A 15,244-nucleotide genomic window follows, 5' to 3' on the forward strand; every position below is an offset into this window, starting at 1 on the left:
GGGGGGGGTAACGGCCCGCTGTTTACCCCGGGGGGGGGGTAACGGCCCGCTGTTTACCCCGGGGAGGAGGGCAGGGGTAACGGCCCGCTGTTTACCCCGGGGGGGGGGTTACGGCCCACTGTTTACCCCGGGGGAGGGGGGGGTAACGGCCCGCTGTTTACCCCGGGGAGGGGGGGGGTAACGGCCCACTGTTTACCCCGGGGAGGGGGGGGGGTAACGGCCCACTGTTTACCCCGGGGAGAGGGGGGGTAACAGCCCACTGTTTATCCCGGGGAGGGGGGGGGTAACGGCCCGCTGTTTACCCCGGGGAGGGGGGGGGCAGGTAACGGCCCGCTGTTTACCCCGGGGAGGGGGGGGGTAACGGCCCACTGTTTACCCCGGGGAGGGGGGGGTAACGGCCCACTGTTTACCCCGGGGAGGGGGGGGGTAACGGCCCACTGTTTACCCCGGGGAGGGGGGGGGTAACGGCCCGCTGTTTACCCCGGGGAGGGGGGCAGGGGTAACGGCCCCGCTGTTTACCCCGGGGAGGGGGGGGTTACGGCCCACTGTTTACCCCGGGGAGGGGGGGGTTACGGCCCACTGTTTACCCCGGGGAGGGGGGGTAACGGCCCGCTGCTTACCCCGGGGAGGGGGGGGGGTAACGGCCCACTGTTTACCCCGGGGAGGGGGGGGGTAACGGCCCGCTGTTTACCCCGGGGAGGGGGGGGGGGCAGGTAACGGCCCGCTGTTTACCCCGGGGAGGGGGGTAACGGCCCACTGTTTACCCCGGGGAGGGGGGGTAACGGCCCACTGTTTACCCCGGGGAGGGGGGGGGTAACGGCCCACTGTTTACCCCGGGGAGGGGGGGTAACGGCCCGCTGTTTACCCCGGGGAGGAGGGCAGGGGTAACGGCCCGCTGTTTACCCCGGGGAGGGGGGGGGTTACGGCCCACTGTTTACCCCGGGGAGGGGGGGTAACGGCCCGCTGCTTACCCCGGGGGGGGGGTAACGGCCCGCTGTTTACCCCGGGGAGGGGGGGTAACGGCCCGCTGTTTACCCCGGGGGGGGTAACGGCCCGCTGTTTACCCCGGGGGGGGGGGTAACGGCCCGCTGTTTACCCCCGGGGGGGTGGGTGGGGTAACGGCCCACTGTTTACCCCGGGGAGGGGGGGTAACGGCCCACTGTTTACCCCGGGGAGGGGGGGTAACGGCCCACTGTTTACCCCGGAGAGGGGGGGTAACGGCCCGCTGTTTACCCCGGGGAAGAGGGCAGGGGTAACGGCCCGCTGTTTACCCCGGGGAGGGGGGGTTACGGCCCACTGTTTACCCCGGGGAGGGGGGTAACGGCCCGCTGTTTACCCCGGGGAGGGGTGGTAACGGCCCGCTGTTTACCCCGGGGGGGGGTAACTGCCCGCTGTTTACCCCGGGGAGGGGGGGGTAACGGCCCGCTGTTTACCCCGGGGGGGGTAACGGCCCGCTGTTTACCCCGGGGGGGGGTAACGGCCCGCTGTTTACCCCCGGGGGGGGGTAACGGCCCGCTGTTTACCCCGGGGAGGGGGGTAACGGCCCGCTGTTTACCCCGGGGAGGAGGGCAGGGGTAACGGCCCGCTGTTTACCCCGGGGGGGGGTTACGGCCCGCTGTTTACCCCGGGGAGGGGGGGTAACGGGCCCGCTGTTTACCCCGGGGAGGGGGGGGGTAACGGCCCGCTGTTTACCCCGGGGAGGGGGGGTAACGGCCCACTGTTTACCCCGGGGAGGGGGGGGTAACGGCCCACTGTTTACCCCGGGGAGAGGGGGGGTAACAGCCCACTGTTTATCCCGGGGAGGGGGGGGTAACGGCCCGCTGTTTACCCCCGGGGAGGGGTGGGCAGGTAACGGCCCGCTGTTTACCCCGGGGAGGGGGGGTAACGGCCCACTGTTTACCCCGGGGAGGGGGGGTAACGGCCCACTGTTTACCCCGGGGAGGGGGGGGTAACGGCCCACTGTTTACCCCGGGGAGGGGGGGTAACGGCCCGCTGTTTACCCCGGGGAGGAGGGCAGGGGTAACGGCCCGCTGTTTACCCCGGGGAGGGGGGGTTACGGCCCGCTGTTTACCCCGGGGAGGGGGGGTTACGGCCCACTGTTTACCCCGGGGAGGGGGGGTAACGGCCCGCTGCTTACCCCGGGGAGGGGGGGGGGTAATGGCCCACTGTTTACCCCCGGGGAGGGGGGGGTAACGGCCCACTGTTTACTTCCGGGGAGGGGGGGGTAACGGCCCGCTGTTTACCCCCGGGGAGGGGGGTGGCAGGTAACGGCCCGCTGTTTACCCCGGGGAGGGGGGGTAACGGCCCACTGTTTACCCCGGGGAGGGGGGTAACGGCCCACTGTTTACCCCCGGGGGAGGGGGGGGTAACGGCCCGCTGTTTACCCCGGGGAGGAGGGCAGGGGTAACGGCCCGCTGTTTACCCCCCGGGGAGGGGGGGGGTTACGGCCCACTGTTTACCCCGGGGAGGGGGGGGTAACGGCCCGCTGCTTACCCCGGGGAGGGGGGGGGGTAACGGCCCACTGTTTACCCCCGGGGAGGGGGGGGTAACGGCCCACTGTTTACTCCGGGGAGGGGGGGGGTAACGGCCCGCTGTTTACCCCGGGGAGGGGTAACGGCCCGCTGTTTACCCTGGGGAGGGGGGTAACGGCCCGCTGTTTACCCCCGGGGAGGGGGGGTAACGGCCCGCTGTTTACCCCGGGGAGGGGGGGTTACGGCCCGCTGTTTACCCCGGGGAGGGGGGGGTAACGGCCCGCTGTTTACCCCGTGGGGGGGGGGGGGTAACGGCCCGCTATTTACCCCGGGGATTTAAGAAACAACATAAAATAAATTACTGATTTGAATTAGTTTTTTTTCTAACTGTTCACTAGCTTTTAGTGAGTTCTCTACGTGGGCTTCTCAATCTCTGTTCCTGCACAGATCTTGGCTTCCCTCTGTTTAGAAAATGCTCCTGAGTCTGGTGGATTTTTCCTGGGTCCCAACCTCTCACTTCCTGATGTTGAATTTTATTAATCTACCACAATTTTGCCTGCGCTACCCCAAAACTAGACTGGGAGATCCCTCTTGGAACTTCACAGGTAAGAGTTTACAGGCAATAGTCCACAAGCGCAAACTTCCTTTGTACAATTGTCCTGCACTGCGAACCATCTGAAAATGTGGTTTAAATTGCAAACTTTGAAGGGCTCAGAGAGGGTGACACCAAGAATTACTACAAAAAAGTTAGAAGAATTAAAGACAGGCACTGAAGTAATTAAAGTTATTGGACATGGAGTGGAGTAGGATGCTGATGGTCACTCTGAGGAAATAACGAATAAATGTCTCTTTGCTACTTCCTAATCCCAAGTTAAGTCTAGTAATTAATAGAAATATCTTTTTTTAAAATGTGATAGTTGGCGACTGCTAATTAACTGCAATGGTTCAGAATGTGAACATAAAAATGTGTAGTCTCATCCCTTCAGGTGGTGAATTGTTGGAGATTGTTTATAAGAACAAAAGGTGGGAAACGGCCATTTGACCTCTCGCCTGCTCTGCCATGCAACACCACTGTGACTGGTCTGATCATGGGCTCAACTCCACTTTCTTGTCTACTCCCAGATGACTTGACTCTATTGTTCAAATCTGACAAACTGCGGGGAGGCGGTGGCATAGTGGTATTGTCACTGAACTAGAAACCCAGAGTACAGTCCGAGGTTCAAATCCCACCACTGCAGATGGTGAAATTTGAATTCAGTAAAACTCTGGAATTAAAAAAAAGTCGAGTGGTGATCATGAAACCGTTCTCGATTGTCATGAAAACCCTTCTGGTTCACTAATGTCCTTTAGGGAAGGAAACCTGCTGTCCTTACCTGGTCTGGTCTAAATGTGACTCCAGACCCTCAGCAATGGATTCTAAACTGCCCCTCAAGGGCAATTACAGATGGGCCATAAATGCTGACACAGCCTGCGATGCCCATGTCCTATGAACAAATAATTTTTAAAAACTCAGCCTTGAATTTTCCAGCCTCCAATTGTTCTCTGCGCTGGAGAATTCCAAACAATAACGGATCTGAGAGAAAGAAATCCTCCTCATTTCCATCTTATTTTGCAAACAGAACAAAGAAAAGTACAGCACAGGAACAGGCCCTCCAAGCCCATGCCGACCATGCTGCCCGTCTAAACTAAAATCTTCTAGACTTCCTGGGTCCGTATCCCTCTATTCCCATCCTATTCATGTATTTGTCAAGATGCCCCTTAAACGTCACTATCGTCCCTGCTTCCACTGCCTCTGGCAGTGAGTTCCAGGCACCCTCTGGGTAAAAAAATTGCCTCGTACATCTCCTCTAAACCTTGTTCCTCGCACCTTAAACCTATGCCCCCTAGTAATTGACCCCTCTACCCTGGGGAAAAGCCTCTGTCTATGCCCCTCATAATTTTGTAGACCTCTATCAGGTCGCCCCTCAACCTCTGTCGTTCCAGTGAGAACAAACCGAGTTTATTCAACCGCTCCTCATAACTAATGCCCTCCATACCAGGCAACATCCTGGTAAATCTCTTCTGCACCCCCTCTAAAGCCTCCACATCCTTTTGGTAGTGTGGCAACCAGAATTGAACACTATACTCCAAGTGTGGCCCAACTAAGGTTCTATACAGCTGCAACATGACTTGCCAATTCTTATACTCAATGCCCCGGCCAATGAAGGCAAGCATGCCGTATGCCTTCTTGACTACCTTCTCCACCTGTGTTGCCCCTCAGTGATCTGGCGACCAGAATTTTTTTTAACAAAAGATCAATAACAAAATACAGAAAGAAAAGAACAACACCCCCCCCCCCCCCCCCCCCCCCCCCCATATATATAAATAAATTAACAGCCTTCATCAACACAAAAGCAAATATATGTGCACACTCAAGAAAAACGAACCCCCCCCCCCCCCCCAGGTTGCTGCTGCTGACCATCTTCTAATGCTCTGCCAGGAAGTCTAGGAACGGTTGCCACCGCCTGAAGAACCCTTGCACCGATCCCCTTAAGGCAAATTTCACCCTCTCCAAGTTAATAAACCCCGCCATATCATTGATCCAGGATTCCACGCTTGGGGGCCTCGCATCCTTCCGCTGAAGAAGAATGCTTCGCCGGGATACCAGGGACGCACAGGCCAGAATACCGGCCTCTTTCACCTCCTGCACTCCCGGCTCCTCTGCCACCCTAAATATTGCGAGCCCCCAGCCCGGCTTGACCCTGGAACCTACCACCCTCAACACCGTCCTCACTACACCCTTCCAAAAGTCCTCCAGTGCTGGGCATGCCCAGAACATGTGGGTGTGGTTTGCTGGGCTCCCTGAGCACCTAACACACCTGTCCTTGCACGCAAAGAACCGGCTTATCCTTGCCCTGGTCATGTGAGCCCTATGCAGCACCTTAAATTGTATGAGGCTGAGCCTCGCGCACGAGGAGGAAGAGTTCATTCTCCCCAGGGCATCCGCCCACGTCCCCTCGTCCATCTCCTCACCCAACTCCTCCCACTTACCCTTTAGCTCCTCCACCGAGGCATCCTCCTCCTGCATCACCTGATACGTTGCTGAGATCCTCCCCTCTCCAACCCACACCCCGACAGCACCCTGTCCTGGACCCTGCGCGGCGGCAACAGTGGGAACTCCACCACCTGCCGCCAAACAAACGCCCTTACCTGCATGTATCTGAAGGTGTTTCCCCAGGGGGAGCCCGAACTTCTCCTCCAGCTCACCCAGGCTCGCGAACTTCCCGTCCACAAACAGGTCCCCCATCCTTCTAATACCTGCCCTGTGCCAGCTCAGGAACCCTTCGTCCATCCTCCCCGGGACAAACCGGCGGTTCCCCCGAATCGGGGTCCATACCGAGGCCACTCCCCCCGTGATGTCTCCATTGCCCCCAAATTTTGAAGGTAACAGCCACCACCGGGCTCCTGGTATACCTCGCTGGAGGAAGCGACAGCGGCGCCGTCACCAGCGCCTCCAGGTTCGTGCCCACACAGGACGCCATCTCCAGCCTCTTCCATGCCGCCCCATCCCCCTCAATCACCCACTTACACACCATCGCCACGTTGGCGGCCCAATAATACCCACGGTGGTTAGGCAGCGGCAACCCCCCCCCCCCCCCTTATCCCTGCACTGCTCCAGGAACACCCTTCTCACCCTCGGGGTCTTCTGCGCCCATACAAACCCCATAATGCTCCTATTAACCCGCCTGAAGAAGGCCTTGGGGATCAGGATGGGGAGGCACTGGAACAGGAACAAAAGTCTCTGGAGCTCCGTCATTTTAACTGACTGCACCCTACCCGCCAGGGAGAGTGGCAGCACGTCCCACCTCTTAAACTCCTCCTCCATTTGCTCCACCAGTCTCGTGAAGTTAAACTTATGCAGCGCCCCCCAACTCCTAGCCACCTGGACCCCCAGGATCCTGAAACTCCTCTCCGCCCTTTTTAGTGGGAGCACACCAATCCCCCTCTCCTGGTCCCCTGGGTGAACAACTAACAACTCGCTCTTCCCCATATTGAGCTGATACCCGGAGAAATCCCCAAACTCCCTGAGAATCCTCATCACCTCCAGCATTCCCCCCACCGGGTCCGCCACATATAGCAGCAAATCGTCTGCATAGAGTGACACCTGATGTTCCTCCCCACCCCGCACCATCCCCCTCCAATTCCTCGACTCCCTCAATGCCATGGCCAGGAGCTCAATCGCCAGCGCAAAGAGCAGGGGGGACAGGGGACACCCCTGCCTCGTCCCCCGGTGTAACCAAAAATACTCTGACCTCCTTCTGTTCGTGGCCACACTCGCCACCGGGGCCTCATACAGCAACTTAACCCACCTGACAAACCCCTCCCCAAACCCGAATCTTTTCAGCACCTCCCACAGGTACACCCACTCTCTACCCTATCAAAGGCCTTCTCCGCATCCCCTTCCACTGCTGGCATCATTATAACATTCAAGAGCCTCCGTACATTCGTATTCAGCTGTCTCCCTTTCACGAACCCCGTCTGATCCTCGTGAATGACCTGTGGCACACAGTCCTTTATCCTCGTGGCTAAAATCTTCCCCAACAACTTTGCATCTACATTTAGGAGTGAGATTGGCCTGTATGACCCATATTGTAGGGGATCCTTGTCCTGACAATATTGAATTCTTTACCCGTCAGTCTGGCCTCAATAAACCTCGAGATGGATTTGTAGGTATAGTATTATTTATTTTTAATAAACTTGCAAGGCTGACTCGCTCCGCAATGAGTTCCAGAACACAAGCTGTCTCCTGGAGCTTCGGAACCGAGGGAGGTCGGAGACAGAAATCTCTGCAAATACATTCAAATGGCATCAAGTTTCACATACAAGATTCCCATAGGTCATCCTATACACCTCCTGACCTGGCCATATATCCTGATTGGCTCACTTCGCATTCCTTAACCCTGGGCCTCTTGTTACCCAGCATCCTTTTCCCCATCCTCCTTGCCATGCTTTCTGAATTCCTTTGTCCTTTGTGAACTCACTACTATCTACATTACTGGAACTAATATTTGAACTAACTATTTTATATCACATTCGTTTGTTCAATTCCTCATTCCCTCCTTTTATCATTTCATGATAACCTATCTATCCAACCCGTAGCTACGGCCCCTCATCTAAGAAGATTCGTCGCTGCATTTCCAATTCCTGTTGCAGTCACCCGCTGCACCCTCGTGGATCCTAACAGCCAAGATTCTAGGGGCGTCTATCTGTTCCAGTGCATCCTGCATTTTACCCAGGTTTCCCTCAGTCCTAAATGAATTAAGTATATCTCCTGATAATCTACGTTCTTGTTGTACTCCCCTTCTCACACGCTCCGTCCTCTCTCTCTAGTCCCCCTCTCTCACAACCTCTTCCTACCCTCTCCTCACGGTCTGACTAACACATTCAAAATCAAATTTACATGTACTCCAAAAACAAGGCAATGTCCATGCAATGTTCCCTTCCCATCGCCGGGACCGGTGCAATTGCTTCATGAGTCCTGCATTGTCCGTTAACCTGATGACCTTCCATGTCCTCATATGGGGACGTCACCTCTGCACAAGTGAAATGTCCTTGTAGTTTAGTTGGAGTTACAGATGTAGATGATCTTTTCCATTTCCGTCGCCGATGTCACTCCAAGCGAGGCGAGGCCGAAGATTACACAGGCGATGCGTAGCCACCCCATCATGCGCCACACCTGTAAAACAACGGTGGGGAAGGGAGGCAGGTTAATCTGTCCAATAAAATGAGGCCTGTTATCAGAACTTAACTGAGCTGGTATGCCGTACCGGGGAATGATTTCCCGCATCAGAAATTTAACCACAGTAGCAGCTTTATTATCGGTCGTCGGATACGCCTCAACCCATCTGCTGAACATATCCACAATGACGAAAACATATTTATAATATTGACACCTTTCCAACTCAATGTAATCCATTCAGAGCGTCTCAAAGGGACCACTGGGCAATGGGGTTTGCCCCATACCACAAGGGATACCTTTGCCGGTGTTATATTGCTGATAAATCAAACCGATTACTGATACTCTGGGCCAGCCCCTGCATTTTAGGGTGCCACCAAGTGTCCAGCAACAAATCACTAGTCCCCCGAGCCCCACAATGAGTTGCAAAGTGTACACATTCGATGACCCATAAAGCCAGTACCTCAGACATACAAGTCTGATGTGCTGGCGTGGTCCATAAAGAGGAAACGGAATCATATTTCCACATTTGTTTATCACTATCAGGAGCGTCCTCCTGTAACCTTATGACGTCTTGGATGGTTGGCATTGGCTTGTCAGAGGCAGACCTATTTATTGCAGAACGTTTAGTCTGACTTAACATTTGAGGCACCATCAATTGCTGAATTTGCGCGGCTGTCCGCGGTGCACAATCTGCTCGTTCATTCCCAATGTCAACTGGGGTCTTAACGTTTGTATGGGCAGCGCATTTAATGATGGAAATCTGCTCGGGCATAAGGAGGGCCTTCAGTAGATCATTAACTAAACCCCGGTGGAATATTTCCGTGCCGGCCGAGGTAAGGAATCCCCTATTCTTCCAGAGCTGTGGGTTGACATATCCCAAAACGTCACGTCCCAGGTGATGCTGAAGTCGAGTGTTAATCGTTTCAGGGACCTCAAAATATTTTATAGTTTTATAGAAGTGCCGTCTGGCATGACTTGAAGTGCGTACTCTGTTGGGTCTGAATGATCCACTGCCCTCCTTACCATAGGCCCCAGATCCTTGGCATGGTACTGGTGGTGGACCTGACGTGTAACATGAGGGCCTACAGAAGCTGACTGTGGCCATAAATGTGGTGGTATTGTAACAGAATCGGCTGTACCTTTTCCCGTGACTGTGGCTGTAATCTGGACTGGCCATTCGGTCCCAATTAACGGCCGGTATTTGTCCTCCAACTCCCTGTTCTGTCCGGTTCTGTCATAGGCAGGGTAACGTGGTGCAGTGAATGTTCAATGTCTAACGTCCACCACTGGGGTGTGATAGAAACATAGCACTGTTGTCTCATCCTCCATGATTGAACCGTTACCCCATCGTCTCCGCACTCTAGCTGTAGCTGGAAGATACACAGTAAATCTCGGGACAACAAGTCACAGTCCAATCCAGTAGTCACCCCAAACTGATGATCTGCAGACTTATTCTTGTAAGTGACTGTCACAGGTTCAGAAATAGGATACTCACACACCTCTCCTTGGGGCCCCGACAAATGCTGGGTGTGGTCGGATAGTGGTAGTCAAAGTTCTGATTGCACCGAAGACATGGCTGTTCCAGTGTCGGTTATAAATGGGTAATGTTGATCTGTCTGCAGAGAGATAATAGGTTCCCTGTCCGATTGGAGAGTCCTTATGACTAAATTAGCTAGTCAATCTTGTGTTGGGAAAGGGTTTGCCTGGGAGAAGTCGGTGTACCTCGTCTGTCCTCCCCTTGGTGGGTATCCCCTCCTTTGGGTCGGGTAGTCTCCTTCTGCTGCCCGTCTTTTAAAGGGGCATTCCTGATCTGTACGGCCACAATTAAAACATGCATTGTTCCCTCTATATCTGCCCCATCCTCTTTCCCCAGTAGACCAATGGCCCCTCAGAGGGGGTGGCAGTTGTAAAGCTGTTGGTGCATACGGTGGGCCATAAAGAGGGGCTGAAGGTCCATTTGGGTGGGTTTGATATCCTCCCCCGCGTTGATACACCCACCCAAGGTCACAATATTGGGGTTCCAGCTGGTAAGCCGCTGGTTGGCGTCTCAGATCATCCTTTTTCATTACATACTCAGTCTTAATCTTTGTAACTGAGCCTCCTTCCTGGCCTACACCCTCCTTCCAATAAAATTTGACTGCCCGGGCCATCTGGGAAAGGTCGTTCTCTGTCCAATTCATGTTATTACATTTCACGGCAGTAGCCACGGAAGGTGCTAGGCAATGCATTAACATAGCACAATATTGAGGGGAATTCTGACCATTTTGGTCCAGCAAGTCGCCTGACTGCCCACGGTAGATTTCATTAAAACGTTCCAGAAATTCCTCTGGCTCCTCAGTCTTTTTAGGTTTGAGGTCTAAGATAACAGAGATGTTTATGGGCTTTTGAAATGTGGCATTCAACGCATTCAGGATTTGTGCCCGTCTATCATCGTCCAAGGCATGGGCTTGCTGAAGTGCGGCATGGCTAGCATAATTCAAGTGGTTGAGGTGACCGGCACTCTGCTGGGGTTAAAAGCTCCTGGACTAGGGCCCAGAGGTCCCTAGAATCAGCTTGATAAACTGAGATGGTAGTTCTCAGATAGTCCACGAAAGCAGCAGATTTCTTCCTGTCTGGGATTGCAGCCAGAATAGCCATCATCTCACTGGGTCTCCATGGGAAATAAACGTCTATCGTGGGCTGGGCTGCTGCTGTTGCAACATAAGGGTTGGGTATTTTCCTAATCGGCAACTGTCTCAGAGTCTCACTAGGGGGCGCTTTAGCGGATTCCTCTGGCTCTTCAAAGACTTCAACGTCCTTCCCTTCCGACAGGGGGAGCTCTGGCTCCTCAGAACCATTCCCATCCTCTTTCTTTGTTCTCATACCTTTCTGTCCTACCATATCGGTCTTAAGGGATCTAGGTGGTCTGCGTAATTGTTTCTGGATAGGATCAGGCCCCTCTCTCATTGTCCAAGATCGGGTCTTAGAGCTAACTGGGCTTGTGGAACAGAGCTCCCCTTCTCTAACAGACGGTGAAGGTGCAGAAATAGGGCCCAAACTATCAACCAAAGGGACTGGCGAGGCTGGCATGATTTGAATCTGGGGAGCAGTGACTGAATATAAATTATGATACCCTGGTGGTTCTGGAATTAGTGCAGACAATGCTACTGGTGCAGTCGGGACTCTTCCGGACATGATCCAATTCTCTAGGTCACCATCTGCCTCTGTCAATGCAAGGCCAGCCATTGAAATACGTCGCCCATTTTTAAAACTCGAGTCTGCCCCGCTAGGTGTCTCCCTCTCTTTACTTGTGCGTTTTTTGAATGCACACTCCTTTTTCAAGATCTCCAGAGTTTTCTGGTTCCCCCTTCACTAATTGGAATCCCCATTTTAAGGGCATTTTCCTAATTGGAATCCCCATTTTAAGGGCATTTTCTTGCCAACTTGATAACATGATCTTATCCCTCTCCTCTTGACAATATTGACTCCATAATCCAAATAACTCTTCGGCTTTCATACTTTGGCTCTTTTTCCAGATTTCACGCTGAATTTTCTTAATGATGTCCAGATCTTTAGTGCCCCCTAGTGGCCATTCGTCACCCAATTTCTTCCTTAAAGTTGCTGACATTTTTCTAAAATCCCTCGCTTTATCTGGTCCCATTATTTATCAAGATCTCAGGTGCCATGTTAGACCATAAGACATAGGAGCGGAAGTAAGGCCATTCGGCCCATCGAGTCCACTCCACCATTCAATCATGGCTGATTTCAACTCCATTTACCCGCTCTCTCTCCATAGCCCTTAATTCCTTGAGAAATCAAGAATTTATCAACTTCTGTCTTAAAGACACTCAACGTCCCGGCCTCCACCGCCCTCTGTGGCAATGAATTCCACAGACCCACCACTCTGACTGAAGAAATTTCTCCTTATCTCTGTTCTAAAGTGACTCCCTTTTATTCTAAGGCTGTGCCCCCGGGTCCTAGTCTCCCTTGCTAATGGAAACAACTTCCCTACATCCACCCTATCTAAGCCATTCATTATCTTGTAAGTTTCTATTAGATCTCCCCTCAACCTCCTAAACTCCAATGAATATAATCCCAGGATCCTCAGACGTTCATCGTATGTTAGGCCTACCATTCCTGGGATCATCCGTGTGAATCTCCGCTGGACCCGCTCCAGTGCCAGTATGTCCTTCCTGAGGTGTGGGGCCCAAAATTGCTCACAGTATTCTAAATGGGGCCTAACTAATGCTTTATAAAGCTTCAGAAGTATATCCCTGCTTTTATATTCCAAGCCTCTTGAGATGAATCACAACATTGCATTTGCTTTCTTAATTACGGACTCAACCTGCAAGTTTACCTTTAGAGAATCCTGGACCCGGACCCCCAAGTCCCTTTGCACTTCAGCATTATGAATTTTGTCACTGTTTAGAAAATAGTCCCTGCCTCTCTCCTTTTTTCCAAAGTGCAAGACCTCGCACTTGCCCACGTTGAATTTCATCAGCCATTTCTTGGACCACTCTCCTAAACTGTCTAAATCTTTCTGCAGCCTCCCCACCTCCTCCATACTACCTGCCCCTCTACCTATCTTTGTATCATCGGCAAACTTAGCCAGAATGCCCCCAGTCCCGTCATCTAGATCGTTAATATATAAAGAGAACAGCTGTGGCCCCAACACTGAACCCTGCGGGACACCACTCGTCACTGGTTGCCATTCCGAAAAAGAACCTTTTATCCCAACTTTCTGCCTGACGGCCAATCGTCAATCCATGTTAGTACCTTGCCTCGAATACCATGGGCCCTTATTTTACTCAGCAGTCTCCCATGAGGCACCTTATCAAAGGCCTTTTGGAAGTCAAGATAGATAACATCCATTGGCTCTCCTTGGTCTAACCTATTTGTTATCTCTTCAAAGAACTCTAACAGGTTTGTCAGGCACGACCTCCCCTTACTAAATCCATGCTGACTTGTCCTAATCCAACCCTGCACTTCCAAGAATTTAGAAATCTCATCCTTAACAATGGATTCTAGAATCTTGCCAACAACCGAGGTTAGGCTAATTGGCCTATAATTTTCCATCTTTTTCCTTGTTCCCTTCTTGAACGGGGATTACAACAGCGATTTTCCAATCCTCTGGGACTTTCCCTGACTCCAGTGACTTTTGAAAGATTATAACTAACGCCCCCACTATTTCTTCAGCTATCTCCTTTAGAACTCTAGGATGTAGCCCATCTGGGCCCAGGGATTTATCAATTTTTAGACCTCTTAGTTTCTCTAGCACTTTCTCCTTTGTGATGGCTACCATATTCAACTCTGCCCCCTGACTCTCCGGAATTGTTGGGATATTACTCATGTCTTCTACTGTGAAGACTGACACAAAGTACTTATTCAGTTCCTCAGCTATTTCCTTGTCTCCCATCACAAAATTACCAGCGTCATTTTGGAGCGGCCCAATGTCAACATTTGCCTCCCGTTTGTTTTTAATGTATTTAAAGAAACTTTTACTATCATTCCTAATGTTACTGGCTAGCCTACCGTCAAATTTGATCCTCTCTTTCCTTATTTCTCTCTTTGTTATCCTCTGTTTGTTTTTGTAGTCTTCCCAATCTTCTGACTTCCCACTACTCTTTGCCACATTATAGGCTTTCGCTTTTGCTTTGATGCATTCCCTAACTTCCTTTGTCAGCCATGGCTGCCTAATCCCCCCTCTGATAATCTTTCTTTTCTTTGGGATGAACCTCTGTACTGTGTCCTCAATTACTCCCAGAAACTCCTGCCATTGATGTTCTACTGTCTTTCCCACTAGGCTCTGCTCCCAGTTGATTTTCGTCAGTTCCTCCCTCATGCCCCTGTAGTTACCTTTATTTAACTGTAACACCTTTACATCTGATTCTACCTTTTTTCTTTCAAATTGGAGATTGAATTCTACCATATTATGATCACTGCCTCCTAAGTGCTCCCTTACTTTAAGATCTTTAATCAAGTCTGGCTCATTACATAACACTAAGTCCAGAATGGCCTGTTCCCTCGTGGGCTCCATCACAAGCTGTTCCAAAAAGCCCTCCTGTAAACATTCAATGAATTCCCTTTCCTTGGGTCCACTGGCAGCATTATTTACCCAGTCCACCTGCATATTGAAGTCCCCCATGATCACTGTGACCTTGCCTTTCTGACATGCACTTTCTATTTCGTGGTGCATTTTGTGCCCCCGGTCCTGACCACTGTTAGGAGGCCTGTATATAACTCCCATTATGGTTTTTTTGCCTTTGTCGTTCCTCAACTCTACCCACACAGACTCCACATCATCCGACCCCATGTCGTTTAGTGCTATTGATTTAATTTCATTCCTAATTAACAAGGCAACCCCGCCCCCTCTGCCCACCTCTCTGTCTTTTCGATAGGTTGTGAATCCTTGGATGTTTAAATGCCAGTCCTGAACCCCCTGCAACCATGTCTCTGTGATGCCTACCACATCATACCTGCCAGTCATAATCTGGGCCACAAGCTCATCTACCTTGTTCCGTACACTGCGCGCATTTAAATATAGCACCTTTAATTCTCTATTGACCGTCCCTTTTTGTTTTCTTAGTGTGGTGGATCTTGGTTTACTGAGCCTTTCCATACACTGTCATATTTTGTGGGATGGGGACAATCGTAACCACTCTTGAGTTTTGTCTGTTTGTGTTTTTTTGTATTCCTAAGCAGCTACGCTCCCCGCTGATTACTTCACCTCTTGGTTCCCTGACTTTCTCTCTCCCCCCCAATCTTTAGTTTAAAGTCCTATTGACCACCCTATTTACTCTTTTCGCCAGAACACTGGTCCCAGCTCGGTTCAGGTGGAGACCATCCCAACGGTATAGGTCCCCCCTGTCCCAAAACTGATGCCAGTGTCCCATGAAAAGGAACCCCTCATTCCCACACCACTCTTTCAGCCACGTGTTAACTTCCCTTATTCTTGCCTCCCTATGCCAATTTGCACGTGGCTCGGGCAGTAATCCGAAGATTATGACCCTTGAGGACCTGTTTTTTAATTTGAATCCTAGCTCTTTATAATCTCTAAACGGGTCCTCTTTCCTAG

General features: G+C 52.2%; 1 protein-coding gene across 2 annotated transcripts in view; it reads left to right on the top strand.

Moving 5' to 3' along the window:
* Positions 1-15,244, top strand: part of pbk (PDZ binding kinase) — a 64,860-nt gene that overhangs the window by 7,323 nt on the left and 42,293 nt on the right. Inside the window, exon 1 of one of the 2 annotated variants that reach the window (XM_072499470.1) lies at positions 2,919-3,076. The exons of the other annotated variant lie outside the window; for it this stretch is intronic. The gene's annotated coding sequence lies outside the window, so the exon portion shown is untranslated. Of the gene's footprint in view, positions 1-2,918; positions 3,077-15,244 lie in introns of those variants that run through there. 2 annotated transcript variants of the gene reach the window in all.

Source organism: Scyliorhinus torazame, chromosome 4 (assembly GCF_047496885.1).
Source record: "Scyliorhinus torazame isolate Kashiwa2021f chromosome 4, sScyTor2.1, whole genome shotgun sequence".
Classification (NCBI taxonomy): Eukaryota; Metazoa; Chordata; class Chondrichthyes; order Carcharhiniformes; family Scyliorhinidae; genus Scyliorhinus; species Scyliorhinus torazame.